The following is a 15,659-nucleotide window of genomic DNA, read 5'->3' as shown; positions in this document are numbered from 1 at the left end:
TCTACAAGCAAATGTGTGCTTTCTCACCACCTTTATCACAGTTCAGATTTTGGCGCGCTGGACATCGTGATCTTCCAAGCTGAAGTCGCTGAAGTGAATAGTAAAAAACGTAGTTGAAATATAGTTAAAAGAAAAAAAGGAAATAGATTGGTAATATACACTGACATAAACTGTCTCTTGCAATATTCTTCTTTACAAGACAACACAAATATTGCAACAGACCGCAATCATTTTATTATGACCAAAGGCATACATTCAGGGTGTCTGATACTCATTAAGATGGTTAAAACTACACAAACAGAAAACCTGCCCCTCCGTTGCGTTTGACTCCGATCACCCCGGTCGGCATGGCCAGGGGAAATTCATCCTCTTGAAGACCGGAGAGACCACAGATGCGTTCAAGTCCGTCGGCTTTTCCCTCCGTGAACCGACAGTTTGGAGTCGAGCACACTGCTCAGTTTAAACGTCACTTTGCTCTCCTCCTCACATTGTCTCTTACATCCAGCCAGGATTCGCCCTGCCGATGTTTTCCTCAGACCCTGCTAGGAAAGCCAGTGTTAGACCGTCAAGTTATTGCAACACTGGATGCCGTGCCCTTTCCTTCTCTTCTAGATTTCTGAGGTTAAGTGGGGGTATCCTTTTGACTGATTATGCTTCTGCTGCTGCTCTGTTTTTTACTGTTTCCCGGGTTACCTATGGAGATTAATGAAGCAATTTCAGGCTGCAAATACCCACCTCACACTCAGACCTCCTTGCGGGACTTCTGGCTTCCGTCGGGCCCCGGTGGGCAGGGGACGTGTCTACCAACTCTGTTGAATCGGACTCTCCCAGGTGCTTAGTACAGTGCTCTGCACACAGTAGGTGCTCATTAAATATGATTGATTATGGGATGTGTTCTCCAACTCTATTAAGACAAATGATGATAAGAATTGCTTCTTTTAATGATAATAATAATGATGTTGGTATTTGTTAAGCGCTTACTATGTGCCAAGCACTGTTCTAAGCGCTGGGGGGAGATACAAGATCATCACGTCCCACATGGGGCTCACAGTCTTAATCCCCCTTTTACAGATGAGGCAACTGAGGCCCAGAGAAGTTAAGTGACTTGCCCAGAGTCACACAGCTGGGATTAGAACCCAGGATCTCTGACTCCCAAGCCCGTGCTCTTTCCACTAAGCCACGCTGCTTCTCGACAGCTTTTAATGACAATCAAGCTGCAAATGAGTTGTTATTTTTGGTATATCATGTGTAGATATATATATATATACACTTCTTCCTCTCTATCAGCCATCTTCAACTGTTTGCTCTCCACTGGCTTCTTCACCACTGCTTTCAAACATGCCCATGTCTCTCTCATCCTAAAAAACCCTCCCTTGACCCCACGGCTCCCTCCAGCAGTTGTCTTCCCATCTCCCTCCTACCATTCCTCTTCAAACCCCTTGAGCAAGTTGCCTACGCCCACTGTCTCAAATTCCTCTTCTCCAATTCTCTCCTTGACCCCCTCCAATCTGGCTTCCATCTCCTTCACTCCACAGAATCTGCCCTCTCAAGGGTCACCGACGATCTCCTTCTTGCTAAATCCAACGGCTTCTATTCCATCCTAGCAGCGTGGCTCAATGGAAAGAGCCTGGGCTTCGGAGTCAGAGGTCATGAGTTCGACTCCCGGCTCTGCCACTTGTCAGCTGTGTGACTGTGGGCAAGTCACTTCACTTCTCTGTGCCGCAGTTCCCTCATCTGTAAAATAGGGATTAAAAGTGTGTGAGCCCTACGTGGGACAACCTGATTACCCTGTATCTCCCCCAGGGCTTAGAACAGTGCTCGGCACCTAGTAAGCGCTTAACAAATACCAACATTATTAATTCTCCTCAACCTCTCAGCTGCCTTCGACACTGTGGACCACTCCCTTGTCCTGGTCATTTTATCCAACTTTGGCTTCAGTGACTCCGTAGAATGCACTTAGTAGAATGCCTGGCACACAGTAAGCACTTAAAAAATGCTATTATTATTAATATCATTATTATGGCATATCATAAATGTAGAGGCGCATAGCTTAGCAACTTACTCTTAGGCCAGCTTGTTTCCTACAACTGAGAGGCGAAGAGCCTGCCTAGGTCACAAAGTCAGATAAAAGAAGGACAGACTGCATGCATGAGATCTATGATATCGGAATCTATCTTTTTTTTAAATGGTATCTATTAAGCATTTACTTTGTGCCAGGTATTTTGCTAAATAGATACAAGCTAATCAGGTTGGACACAGTCTCTGTCCCACATGGTGCTCACAGACTCGATCCCCATTTTACAGATGAGGTAACTGAGCCACAGAAAAGCAAAGGGACTGGCTCGAGGTCACCCAGCAGGTAAGTGGCAGAGACAGGATTAGAACCCAGGGCCTTCTGACTCCCAGGTCCGTGCTCTATCCACTAGGTCACGCTGCTTCTATCAGAATTATTATCAGCTCCATTAAACTGCCACTTCGATCTTCCCATTTTCAAAGCCTTCCTAAAATCCTATTTCCTCCAGGAAGAGTTTTCTGATTAATTCCAAGGCATATCAGTCCTGTAGACTCTAAGCTCTTTTCGGGCGGGGATCTCATCTCCCAGCTCTATTATACTGTTATTTTCCCAAGAGCTTAGCGCAGTGCTCCGCACACAGAAAGCGCTCAATAAATACCGATGCTTGAGTGATTGTTATCAACCTAGCAGCCAGCCCTGACACTTATCATTTCATATCCATCTTCATCATTAAGGTTTTTGTGTACATATGTATTTCACTGTAAATAATATTCGTTCAAATGAGTAGTCATTTATTCTGATTTAATCTTTCATTTCATCCTCTCGTATTTGTTCTAATGCCTACCTAATCGTTGTTCTTCCTACTGTTTCCAGTAATAATAATGACATTTATTCATTCATTCATTCATTCACTCAATCGTATTTATCGAGTGCATTGCACTACTCTCCCCCCCTTCAAAGCCTTATTGAAGGCCCAACTCCTCCAAGAGGCCTTCCCTGACTAAGCCCTCCTTTCCTCTTCTCCCATTCCCTTCTGTGTCATCCTGACTTGCTCCCTTTTTTCAGCTTAACCCTCTTTTCCCCCCATTTCCCTCCTCTCCTCCCCCTCTCCCTTCCCATCCCCTCAGCACCGTACTCGTCCGCTCAACTGTATATATTTTCATTACCCTATTTATTTTGTTAATGAAATGTACATCGCCTCGATTCTATTTAGTTGCCATTGTTCTTACCAGATGTTCTTCCCCTCGACTCTATTTATCGCCACTGTTCCCGTCTGTCCGTCTCCCCCGATCGGACCGTAAGCCCGTCAAACGGCAGGGACTGTCTCTATCTGTTGCCGACTTGTTCATTCCAAGCGCTTAGTACAGTGCTCCGCACATAGTAAGCGCTCAATAAATACTATTGAATAAATGAATGAACGAATCCCCTCCTCCCAGCCCCACAGCACTTGTGTACATAGCTCTAATTTTATTTATATTAATGTCTGTCTCCACTTCTAGCCTATAAGAGCCTTGTAGGCAGGGAATGTGCCTGTTATATTGTTCTATTGCACTCTCCCAAATGCTTAGTACAGTGCTCTGCACACAGTAAACCCTCAATAAATACGATTGACTGACTACAGTAAGCACTTCGGAAAGAACAATAAAACAGCGACAAGTTGTCCTGCCCCAAAAGAGCTTGCACTGTAACCGGAGAAACAACCATACCAATAATATTTACAAAAAGAGAAATCTGAAGTTGAAAGAATGTATCTAAAGTTCTGAATATGGGCGTAAATATATGAATGAGAGTTGTAAATATTTGCGTTGCCTGATTTTCCCCCATTAAAATGTGGGCTCGTCAATGGCAGGAAATAGACTTTTTGCTTCTGTTGTACTTTCCCTATCACTTAATACCGTGCGTTGCATTTGGTGAACGTCACTGCTACTAGAATAACTAGTGTCTGTGGCATTTACTGAGTGACTACTGGTGTGTTTCATCTTACTGAGAGCTTGAGGAACATATAACGGTATTTATTGAGCACTTACTACGAGCCAAACACTGTTCTAAGCACTGATATAGACGTAACATGTACAATCCCTGCCCTAAAGGGGCTTATTCATTCAGTCTTATTTATTGAGGGTTTACTGTGTGCAGAGCACTGTACTAAACGCTCGGAAAGTACAACTCAGCGACAAATAGAGACAATCCCTACCCAACGGGCTCACAGTCTAGATGCTTATAATCTACCGGGGGAGGTAATGGCATGAAGGAGAATATATTAGGCATTTATACAGCCCGTCAATGGGCAGGGACTGTCTCTATCTGTTGCCGATTTGTCCATTCCAAGCGCTTAGTACAGTGCTCTGCACAGAGTAAGCGCTCAATAAATACCGTTGAATGAATGAATGAATTTATACCATATCTCTGTGTGTACATAGGATGTGAAACATTAAATAAACTAGACCAGGAAATAATCAATCCATCAGTGGTACTTATTGGGTGCTTACTCTGTGCAAAGCACTGTACTAAGAGCTTGGGAAAGTACAATATAATCGAGTGAATAGATCCCTGCTCTCGAGGAATGCACAATCCATCGGAAGAGCTGAATGAATGAATGTTTTTATGGTACTGTTAAGCGCTTACTAGGTGCCAGGCACTGTACTAAGCGCTGGGGTAGATACAGGCTGATCAGGATGGACGCAGTCCCCATCCCACATGGGGCTCACAGTCTTCATCCCCGTTTTACAGATGAGGTAAGTGAGGGTCAGGGAAGTGAAGTGACTTGCCCAAGGTCGAACAGCAGGCAAGTGGCGGAGCCGGGATTAGAACCCAGATCCTTCTCCCTCCCAGGCCAGTGTTCTATACGTATTAGGCTATGTTGCTTCTAAATAATGAATAAACAAATAGACGGGTAAGATTTATATGAGATGAATGAACGGGAAGTGGTAGCATTGCTGGGGTGGGTGGAAATTAACTGCTTTTTGTTCCTTCTTCCCAGACTGTGAGCCTCATGTGGGACAGGGACTATGTCCAATCTGATCGATCACCAGTTCAGCGTCTGACTCATAGTAAGCGCTTAACAAATACCATGTCGTTATTCCCTCTAGGCTCTAAGCTCCCTGTGGGCAAGGACCCTATCTACCAAACTCTGTTATATTATACAGGGCTCTGCACGCAATAAGGGTTCGATAAATACGACCGATCGATACTCTCTGAGGACCGAATGGAAGTCTGTAGGCCGAGTGATGTTTCTGAAAGATTTTCAAGGCTGACAGAGCCAACTGAGGCAGAGTGCTTTTTTTAACGCCCTGTTAAGCGCTTACTATGTGTCAAACACTGTTCTAAGCACGGAGGTGTAGACAAGTTAATTCGGCCGGACACAGTCACTGTCCCGCGTGGGGCTCGCGGTCCAAATAGGAGGGAGAACAGGGGAGCGAGCCACAGAGAAGTGAAGTGACTTGCCCCAGGTCACACAGCGAGCCACTGGCGGGATTAGAACCCAGGACCCAGGCCTCTGCTCTTTTCTCTAGGCCATGCTGCTTCTCCAAACTACTGCTCCCTGTTTGAACACTCATTTTCCCAGGGGATAAGCACCAGCACCTATTAGCTGAGAGGGGAGCTGAAAAGGCACGAAATATAGCGTGGGCAGGACCTTTCAAATCTAACGGCCGCAGAAATAATAACAGCGACGGCAACGCCTCTGCCACAGACAAAATCTCGCACTCAGCAGGAAGGGCAGCATTTTTAAGCCGACTTCATTACCGTTTATTTTTTTTAAAAAAAGGCTGCAAGGCAAAACAGGGAATCTTATAAGGATTTCTCAATCAATTTCTGCGGTTTTTCATTTTCAGTACTTCCCCTTCAGCCTTTTCTCACGGGATTTCAATACTTCTGCTTCCATTATGAGCGTTCGAAAACTACCCAGTGAACTTTTAAAAGGGTCATGCGTGTTTTATCCCAACTCGTGTTTCTCCTCCACCGATTCATCGTCGTGTAAATAGAAAGATCAGTCGATCAGTGGTATTTATTGGGCGCTTGCTGTATGTAGAGCACTGTACTAAACAGTTGGGAGAGTACACTACAGTAGAGTTGGTAGCTACGATCCCCGCCCACGAGGAGCAGCGAGCAGCGTGGCCTAATGGAAAGAGCACAGGACTGGGAGTCAGAGGACCTGGTTTCAAATCCTGCACCTGCCATGTACCCGCTGTGTGACTGTGGGCAAGTCACTTGCCTTCTCTGGGCCTCAGTTGCCTCATCAGCAAAATGGAGATTCAATTCCTGTTCTCCTTCCTGTGACTGCCATTTGAGACCCGATCATCTTGTATCTTTATGGAATTTCTTAAGCGCTTACTCCGTGCCAGGCACTGTACTGAGCACTGGAGAAGAGATAAGCTATTCAGGTTGGACACGGTCCGTGTCCCACATGGGGCTCACGGGTCTTAGTCCCCATTTTACTGACGAGGTAGCTGAGGCCCAGAGAAGTGAAGTGATTTGCCCGAGGTCACACAGCAGGCAATCGGAGGAGCTTAAAGTAGAACCCAGGTCCTTCTGGACTCCCAGACCTGTGCTCTATCCACCAGGCAACACTTCTTTTCGGTACTCAGTACAGTGCTTGGCGCGGGCCTGGGAGTCAGAGGTCACGAGTTCCAATCCCAACTCCGCCGGTTGTCAGCTGTGTGACTTTGGGCAAGTCACTTAACTTCTCTGGGCCTCAGTTACCTCGTCTGTAAAATGGGGATCGGGACTGTGAGCCCCACATGGGACAACCTGATAACCTTGTATCCATCAGCGCTTAGAACAGCGTTTGGCACATAGTAAGCACTTAACAAATACAAATAATCGTCATATTAAACGCTTAATAAATACCACAATTAAGGAGCTCAAAATCATTCAATCAATCGTATTGATTTTGCGCTTTACTACGTGCGAAGCACTTTCTAAGGACTTGGGAGAGTACAGTATGGCAGAGTTGGTAGTCACGTTCCCGGCCCAAAAGGAGTTTACAGCCCAGAGGGGAAGGCGGACATTAATACAAATAAATAGTTGATCTGCCCATGAGTGCTGTAGGGATGAGGGTGGGGCAAATAAAGTGGGCAAATCCAAGTGTAAGAGCAAAGCCCAAGGGAGGTGGAGAAGAGGAAATGAGGGCTTAGTCAGGGAAAGCCTTTTGGAGATGTGGTTCGGGTAAGGCTTTGAAGGTGGAGTGATTGTCTGTCAGATACAAAGTGGGAGGGAGTTCCAGGCCAGAGGAAGTTTAGAGGGTGAGATAGACATTAAAGTATATAAAATGATTTATCGGAATAAATTAGGGTACATAAGAGCTGTAGGATTGAAGGCAGGGTAAATACCAAGTGCTTTAAGAGTAATAATATTGGTATTTGTTAAGCGCTTAACTATGCATCAAGCACTAGTTCTAAGCTAATCAGGTTGGACCCAGTCCCTGTCCCACATGGGGTACATGTCCAAGAGAAGCTAAAGTCACAGTAGGCAAACCTCAGGAAACACGTGATGCTTTTATCTCCCCGTAAAACAGTTTACATTTGATATGACGGAAGTGTTTTCATGTTGCTTTTTGGGTTTTTTCTGTGTGTGATATTCGTTAAGGCTTATTATGTGTCCAGCACTGTACTCAGCACTAGGTAAAGATAATCAGGTCAAACACAGTCCCTGACTTACATGGGACTCACAGTCTAAGTGGGAGGGAGAACAGAAAATTAATCCTCATTTTTTTTTTTTCAGAGGAGGAAATGGAAGCCCAGAGAAGTTAAGCGGCTTGCCCAAGGACGCACTTGCAGGCGAGTGGCAGAGGCGGAATTAGATAGACCTCAGGCCCTCTCACTCCAAAGCCTGTACTGTTTCCACTAGGCCACGCTCCTTCTCAAGTGGTTTGAAATGTGCAAGAGGAAGGGAGGTGGCTGTCTGGTCTGCCGAGGAGTTAGCAAGAAGTTAACGTGCAATACCACAATTATCACTTTCAATGGGAAGCAATATGGGCTGATGGGAAGAGCTCGAGTCTGGAAAACCTGAATCCCAGCCCCAGCTCTTGACGCCGTGTGATGTCAGAAAACGCGCGGTGCCTCAGTTCCCCTTCTGTAAAATGAGGAAAACAACACTCGCCTCTCCCTGCCGCTCAAATTAAGATGACGTCGGATCCCATACGAGAGCCGATGAAGTAAAATGAGATCGCCGATGCGAAAGTACTCTGGAAAAGGAAAAGCGCTTTGCAAATAAATTCAAAGGGCAAACTTGCTCACTAAAACAGTTGTTCTGATAGAATATTGCTAACGGGGGCCAATATTTCTGTCGTTGGTTTTTCCTTTCCTGCCCTGTTATCTCTATTGCTACGTTTGGTGTGAGCGGTTTGAAAAATGAAACTTAACTGAGATTAAAAGGTTGTCCTTCACCCGTAAATCGGACGCTAGCTTGCCACTTGGGCTGTGTCCCTTAGATGTACTGATTCCTGTTTTTTGTTCCTGGGGAGAAGCACTTCTAGGAAGAACCTAAGTCTTCATGATAAATGCATGGGCTCGCTCCTTTAGCTTGGCTGTATCTGGAACTCTGCTGGTGTTTGAGTTCTGAGAGCACACCCTGCTAAACAACAAAGTGTTTTTCACGAGGATTTAATTTTAAGTGATTATAATAATAATAATAATGGCATTTGCTAATCGCTTATTATGTGTCAAACACTATTCTGAGCTCTAGGGTAGATAGAAGTTCAGCAGATCGGACACGGTCACTGTCCCAAACAGGACAGAGAGCAGGTACTGAATTCCCATTATACAGTTGAGAAAATTGAGGTGCAGAGAAGTTAAATAACATGTCTATTGTCCCACAGCAGGCGAGGGGCAGAGCCAGGTTTAGAAGCCAGGTCCCCTGTCTTCCAGGTCCTTGCTTTTTCCACTGATAATGATAATAATGGCATTTGTTAAGCGCATACTATGTGCCAGGCACTGTACTAAGTGCTTGGGTGGAACCAAGCAAATTGGGTTGGACACAGTCCCTGTCCCACGTGGGGCTCACAGTCTCAATCCCCATTTTACAGATGAGATAACAGAAGCACGGAGAAGTGAAATGACTTGCCCAAGGTCACCTAGCGACAAGGGGTGGAGCCGGTATTAGAACCCGTGCTTCTCCACTAGTGTCCTTCAGTTCCCTGGAATACATTTTGCGGCTGTTCTTCAAGTTCCTGGTGCTAAACCTCTCTACAAGTTCTTTATAACTCATTTTTGGTCTCAACGAAAGTTTCGGTTGCAAAGTAAACAATCTATAAATATACATCCTGCCCACATGGTGAAAAATCCATGTAAACTCTTTGAAAAGACCATAAGATCCCCTCGACCTACCAATGGGAGATAATTCTCAATTCTCTCACCTAGTCCTATGGGTACTTGGGTTTTTGTCCTCCTAACTTGGGTAGGTTATAATTTTCCCACTCATTTCCTCCTCTCCTTCCCTCTGCGGCTCGAAGAAGCTTCTCCTAAAAATCTCAGCTCCAATAAGAACTTTTTATGTAAAGGAAAAGCATTTTTCCAGCACATTTCTTTGATTAACCTAGAGCTTAAAGGCTTGGCAGATAAGTGCTTTACAAATACCACTATTATAGAAATCATAATAAATGCATCTAGCATTTTGTTCTCATTTGACTCTTCCTCCCCTTTCCATCCATTCAGTTTTCAATTTCGATCATTTTTCAGGGCTTAACACTATGTGCGGAACACTATACTGAGCACTTGGGACAGTACGATATGACATTCTACAGTCTGCATTCATCTGTTCCTTCACCAATATTTATTAAATGTCCAATCAGTGTTGAGAAAGTTCTGGGGACTGGGCATTTACACTTGAGAAAAACCGTGGCCTAGTGGCTGGAACACAGGCTTGAGACTGAGAGGGACTTAGGTTCTAGTCCTGCCTCCACCACTTGTCCTCTGTGACACCTTGGGCAAGTCACTTCAATTCTCTGTGCCTCAGTTACCTCATCTGGAAAATAGGGATGAAGACTGTGAGCCCCATGTGGGACAGGGACTGTGTCCACCCCGGTTTGCTTGCGTCCAACCCAGCGCTTAGTACAGTGGCTCACATATAGTAAGTGCTTAACGAATGCCATAATTATTATTATTATTATGACAATATAGCAATAAACAGACACATTCCCTGCCCACAATGAGCTTACAGTCTGGAGGGAGCTTACAATCTATAGGGACTGTCCATTTTCTTGACCCCAAAGCTCACGGGAACTAATGGCAACTGACCACATTCGGCAACCAGGGGTGCATTTCCTCCTCTTTGGGTGGAGACCTAGTTATGATGAATCCTAGATTCATCTGAAAAGCAATCCGTCTGCTGGGGCCTCCCTAATGATCATCGAAAATGCTTTCTGTCTGTACTTGGGCTAGCTTTGTACTTCCCTAAAACCTGTCAACACGCACTCTTTATAGAAGCAGCATGGCCCATTGGCAAGAGCCCGGGCTTGGGAGTCAGAGGATGTGGGTTCTAATCCCCATTCTTCCACTTGTTCGCTCTGTAATCTTGGGCAAATCACTTAACTTCTCTGTACCTCATTTATTTCATCTGTAAAATGAGGATTAAGACTGGGAATCCCATGTGGGACAACCTGATTATCTTGTAACTATCCCCGTGCTTAGAACAGTGCTTGGCACGTAGTAAGGGCTGGACAAATACCCTAATTATCATTATTATAGATCAATCAGTCACTCATATATTGGACACTTACTCTGTGCAGAGCACGGTGCTGAGCACCCGGGAGAGTACGATATAACGGAGTTGTTATACATGTCCCCCGCCCATCAGGTGTTTAAAGTCTAGAACTGCAGATATAGACGCAGAATCAGAAGCATACACAATTATCTTTGTTATTGTTATTGACATTATTCAGTATTGTTAGTAACATTAACGCTAACATGGATTAAACACGTACAACATGCAAGGTTTCGTGGAAACACTGTGACGGGGGTCACAGAGGGAAGCGGGAGGTAGTGTGGCCTAGTGGAGAGAGCATGAGCCCGAGAGTCAAAAGGACCTGGGTTCTAATCCCAGCTCTGCCACTTGTCTCCTGGGTGACTTTGGGCAAGTCGCTCCACTTCCCTGGACCTCAGTATCTTACCTATAAACTGGGACAGGGACTGTGTCTGAATGGATAAGCGATAATAATAATGCTAATGGAATATTTTTAAGTATTTACCATGCGCCAGGCACTGCACTAAGCACGCGGGTAGATACAAGCAAATCAGGTTGGACACAGTCCCTGTCCCACCTGGACCTCGCAGTCTAAGTTGAAGGGGGAATAAGTATTGAATCCCCATTTTGCAGATGAGGAACCAGGCACCGGGAAGTGAAGTGACTTACACAGCAAAATGGCAGTGTTGTGCGCACAGTAAGAGCTCAGTAAATACCACTGATTGATTGATTGCTCTGCACACCGCTGAATAAATACGATTGGTTGATTGATTCATTAGTTCTTTTTAGGTCAATGGAGAAGTGTAGGCCACGCTGCTCCGCGGTTGGCTTCGCCCACAGGTAGCTCTCCTGTAGGAAGCGGCATGGTGTAATGGAGAGAGCACGGGCCTGGGAGTCAGAAGGTCATGGGTTTCAATCCCAGCTCCACCACATGCCTGCTGTGGGACCATGGGCCAGTCACTTCACTTCTCTGGGCTTCAGTTACCTCATCTGTCAAGTGGGGATGGAGACTGTGAGCCCTCCATGGGACAAGGACTGTATCCACCTCGATTTGGTTGTATCCATCCCAGCTCTGAGTACAGTGCCTGGCACAAGTAAGCGCTTAATAAATACCATCATCCTTATTATTATTATTATTATTATTGCATTCTTGCTATCTTTCATCAGAGCTAGCAGGGGTCAACTGCATGCGGGCTGGGAAAGAGGAAATGTCTAAGTTTCGGCTTTCCTCAGTACAGCTTGCACTTTTGTCCACACCCTCCAACTGCTGGACCATGTGTTCTTGAAGATAAGAGAGGACACAGTGTCAAGAAGATAAACTGTATACAACAACTTTTATCTGCCGCTAAACACCCCACAAACAAAAGTCGGCACCTCTCTCCTCTCACAGCACTGATCCTTACGCCGCGTTGCTTCCCGTCTGTTATTTGTTTTCACGTCCGTCTCCCCCGCTGGAGTGTAAGCTCCTTGAAGGCAGGAATCTTATCTACTAACTCTACTGCACTCTTCCCAGCGCTGAGAGCACTCAGTAAATACTGTTGGGGTGACTGAGTTCTTTATTTGGACTCAGCTGAATCTTAGCTGGAGTTGAATAGCTGGGGATATAACAGTAGCAACGATGATAATTGTTCTATTTGTTAAGAACTTCCAAAATGGGGTAGAATCAAGATAATCAAATGAGGCACAACATGGACTCACAGCCTAAAGGGTAGAGGGACCAGGTATTTTAATCTCCATTTCACAGAGAAGGAAACTGGGCCACAGAGAACTTGAGTGACTTGCCCAAGGTCACACAGCAGACAAGTGGCAGAGCGGGGATTAGAAACCGGGTCCTCTGACTCCCAGGCCCGTTTTCTTTCCACCAGGCCATGCTGCTTCTGGGAATGAAGGTGGATTAAGCCCCAAATTTGGGGTTGAATGATCTAGAATGACCATCTTCATAGATGACCGATACTGTCCTGGGCATTGAGTCCTTTTCTGATAACCTGGAGAATGACTTCTGCAGGGACAAACCTGCGATTATTCCATAATTTGGAGATTAGGAAGGGATTTTCTGCACCTATGCTCTACTGGTTCATTCAATCACTGTACTAAGCACTCTGGATCATGGATGACTAACAAACAGGGCACTTTTTCCATCCTGACTGAGTTATTTTACAATAAAAACCTTTGCTCTACCTCATGAAAAGCTCTTGGAGTGTGGTGAGGAGGGTTTAACCTCATGCCACATGCTTGCTGTGTGGCAGAAAGTGAAACCAACAGACCTCGGGCACCCAGGGAGCAACACAAACAGATAAGAGGCAAACCACATGGTTCACTGTGGAGACTCTCTGGAAGGTTGGAAAATTACTTTCAAATATAGAGAAAAAAACCCGCTGATCTCCCTGCGCTTGAATATCACCTTTATGTTTGAAGCATCCTGACGAGTGGGAAAGACAAAGTCTTTTCCCGGGCCTCCTGTTTGTATTTTTGGCCCTTTCAAAAGTCGATTCAAAAGTTAAGTCAACCTACTCCCTGTACTTCGATCTCGTCTGTCTCGCCGCACACCTCTCGCCTGTCTCCTGCCTCTGGCCTGGAACATCCTCTCTCTTCAAATCCAACAGACGGTCACTCTTCTTCTCACCTTCAAAACCTTATTAAAAGCACATCTCTAAGAGGCCTTACCCGGACTAAGCTCTCATTTCCTCTTCTCCCATTCCCTTCTGCATCACTGTCGTGCTATGATTTACTCCCTTTATTTAATTCTCCACTCAGTCCCACAGAACCTGTGTACATATCTGTAATTTATTCATTTATATTCAGGTCTGTCTCCCCCTCTAGACTGTTACCTTGCTGTGGGCAGGGAACGTGTCTGCTAATTCTGTCGCACTGTAAGCAGCGTGGCTCAGTGGAAAGACCACGGGCTTGGGAGTCAGAGGTCATGCGTTCGAATCCCGGCTCTGCCACTTGTCAGCTGTGTGACTGTGGGCAAGTCACTGAACTTCTCTGTGCCTCAGTTACCTCATCTGGAAAATGGGGATTAACTGTGAGCCTCACGTGGGACGACCCGATTACCCTGTATCTACCCCAGCGCTTAGAACAGTGCTCGGCACATAGTAAGCGCTTAACAAATACCAACATCATTATTATTATTACTCTCCCAAGCACAGTGTTCTACATGCAGTAAATACTCAATAAATGCCCCCGACTGATAGACTGCCCTGCCCAGAATAAGCACCAAATAAATACAACTGGTGGATTAATTCATTCTTTTCAGGTCACGGAGAACTCTTTAATAAGGTACGATTCAAGAAATTTATGTCCTCTATATTTATATGAATAAATGTATGGGAGTTATAGTCATTCATGTATACACAAACTCAACAGCCCTGATGTTGATCAGATAGAAGAACCCATCTCTGGAAATCAAGCTGGCTTGGTTCTCATCTGCTGAGTCACGGCCCTACCATGTCACTGTCTCATCGAGCAGAAATAGGTTCTATAAATGAAAAAGATGCAGCGGCTTTTCCTGGAATTGAGCTTTGTCAGTCAGTCGATCGTTTTTATGGAGTGGTTACCGTGTACAGAGCACTGTACTGAGCGCTTGAGAGAGCACAATGGAACGATAAACAGACATTCCCTGCCTGCAGTGAGCTTCCAGTCAAGAGAGGGAGACAGACATGAATATGAATAAATAAATTCCAGATATGGACAAAAGTGCTGCGGGGCTGGCAGGAGGAATGAATAAATGGAGCAAGTCGAGGGGACGAAGAAGGGAGCGTGAGAAGAGAAAAGGGGGGCTTAGTCAGGAAAGGCCTCTTAGGAGACGCGCCTTTAATAAACCTTTGAAGTGGTGGAGAGTAGCTGTCAGATATGAGAAGGGAGGGCGTTCCAGTTCAGAGGCAGGACGTAGGCGAGAGGTCCGTGGCGAGATAGACAAGATTGAGGTACAGTGAGTAGGTTTGTATTAGAGAAGCAAAGTGTGTGGGCTTGGTTGTAGTAGAACCCGGATCTCGGGGACCAGAGAGGGTGAGTATTGATGAGTTAATCAATCAACAGTGTCTAAAGAGCACCCTCTAAATTGTAAACTGGTTGTCGGCAGGAAATGTGTCTATCAACTCTTAAAATACATAGTATGTATGTAGTATACTCTCCCGAGTGCTTATTACGGTGCTCTGCATACAGTGAACACTCAGTGAATACGATTGATTGATGTCTCTCAACTCTTCTGTTGGACTCTCCCAGGTGCTTAATACAGTGCTATGCACGGGGTAAGCACTCATTAAATATGATTTATTGACTCTGTGCAGAGTAAGGGAGATTGCCAAAGAGCTAGCAAACAAGGTTTCTGCCCTCTGGGAGCTTACAGCCGAGCAGGGAAGATGGGACCAAAATAAATTCCAGAAAGGGGAAGTAATAGATTGTAGACGATACGAACCTAAGCGCTACGGAGGGTTGTGGTCACAACTGCTGAAATTGGCTCCGAGAGAGACTGAAGACGCTGTTTGGGATATACGCTGGGGAGATGAGACATCACTTGAGAAAGGCTTCCTGGAGGAGATGCGATTTCAGAAGGCCCTGAGGATGGGGAGAGCAATAGTCTGTCGTTATAAAAGGAGGAGTTCAGTCATTCACTAGTATTTGAGTGTATTTGAGTGTGCAGAGCACTGTACTAAGCACTTGGGAGAATACAACACAACAATCAATAGATACATTCCCGACCCGCAAAGAGCGTAGAGGCTAGAGGGAACGGCGACAGGAGAGATGAGCACGATGTAGAGGGGGGAAGTTGGTCAATTCCCTCGCGAAGGCTCTTGGTCTTGAAATCACAGTACAAGTGATTATTTTATGGTATTTCTTGTGGGCTAACTTAAGCGCTGGGGTGGATAAAAGCTAATAAGTTTGGGCACCTGCCCACAGAGGGATCATAGTCTGACTCCCCATGAGGGACCCGAGACACAGAGAAACCAAGACAGTTCCCCAATGC

The 15,659-nt window shown here is 45.5% G+C and overlaps 1 long non-coding RNA gene across 1 annotated transcript; it reads right to left on the bottom strand.

The window, feature by feature from the left end:
• Nucleotides 1-226: 226 nt before the first annotated feature.
• LOC114814276 lies at nt 227-15,245 on the bottom strand. The gene is made up of 3 exons (XR_003762049.2): nt 15,111-15,245; nt 736-904; nt 227-539 (listed from the first exon to the last, which is right to left on the bottom strand). It is a non-coding gene; the product is annotated as an uncharacterized LOC114814276 (long non-coding RNA).
• Between the last annotated feature and the right edge of the window lie 414 nt (nt 15,246-15,659).

Source organism: Ornithorhynchus anatinus, chromosome 9 (genome assembly GCF_004115215.2).
Source record: "Ornithorhynchus anatinus isolate Pmale09 chromosome 9, mOrnAna1.pri.v4, whole genome shotgun sequence".
In the NCBI taxonomy this organism is placed as follows: domain Eukaryota; kingdom Metazoa; phylum Chordata; class Mammalia; order Monotremata; family Ornithorhynchidae; genus Ornithorhynchus; species Ornithorhynchus anatinus.
Note: the sequence above shows the minus strand (reverse complement) of the source record. Positions and strands in the feature narration are given on the sequence as shown.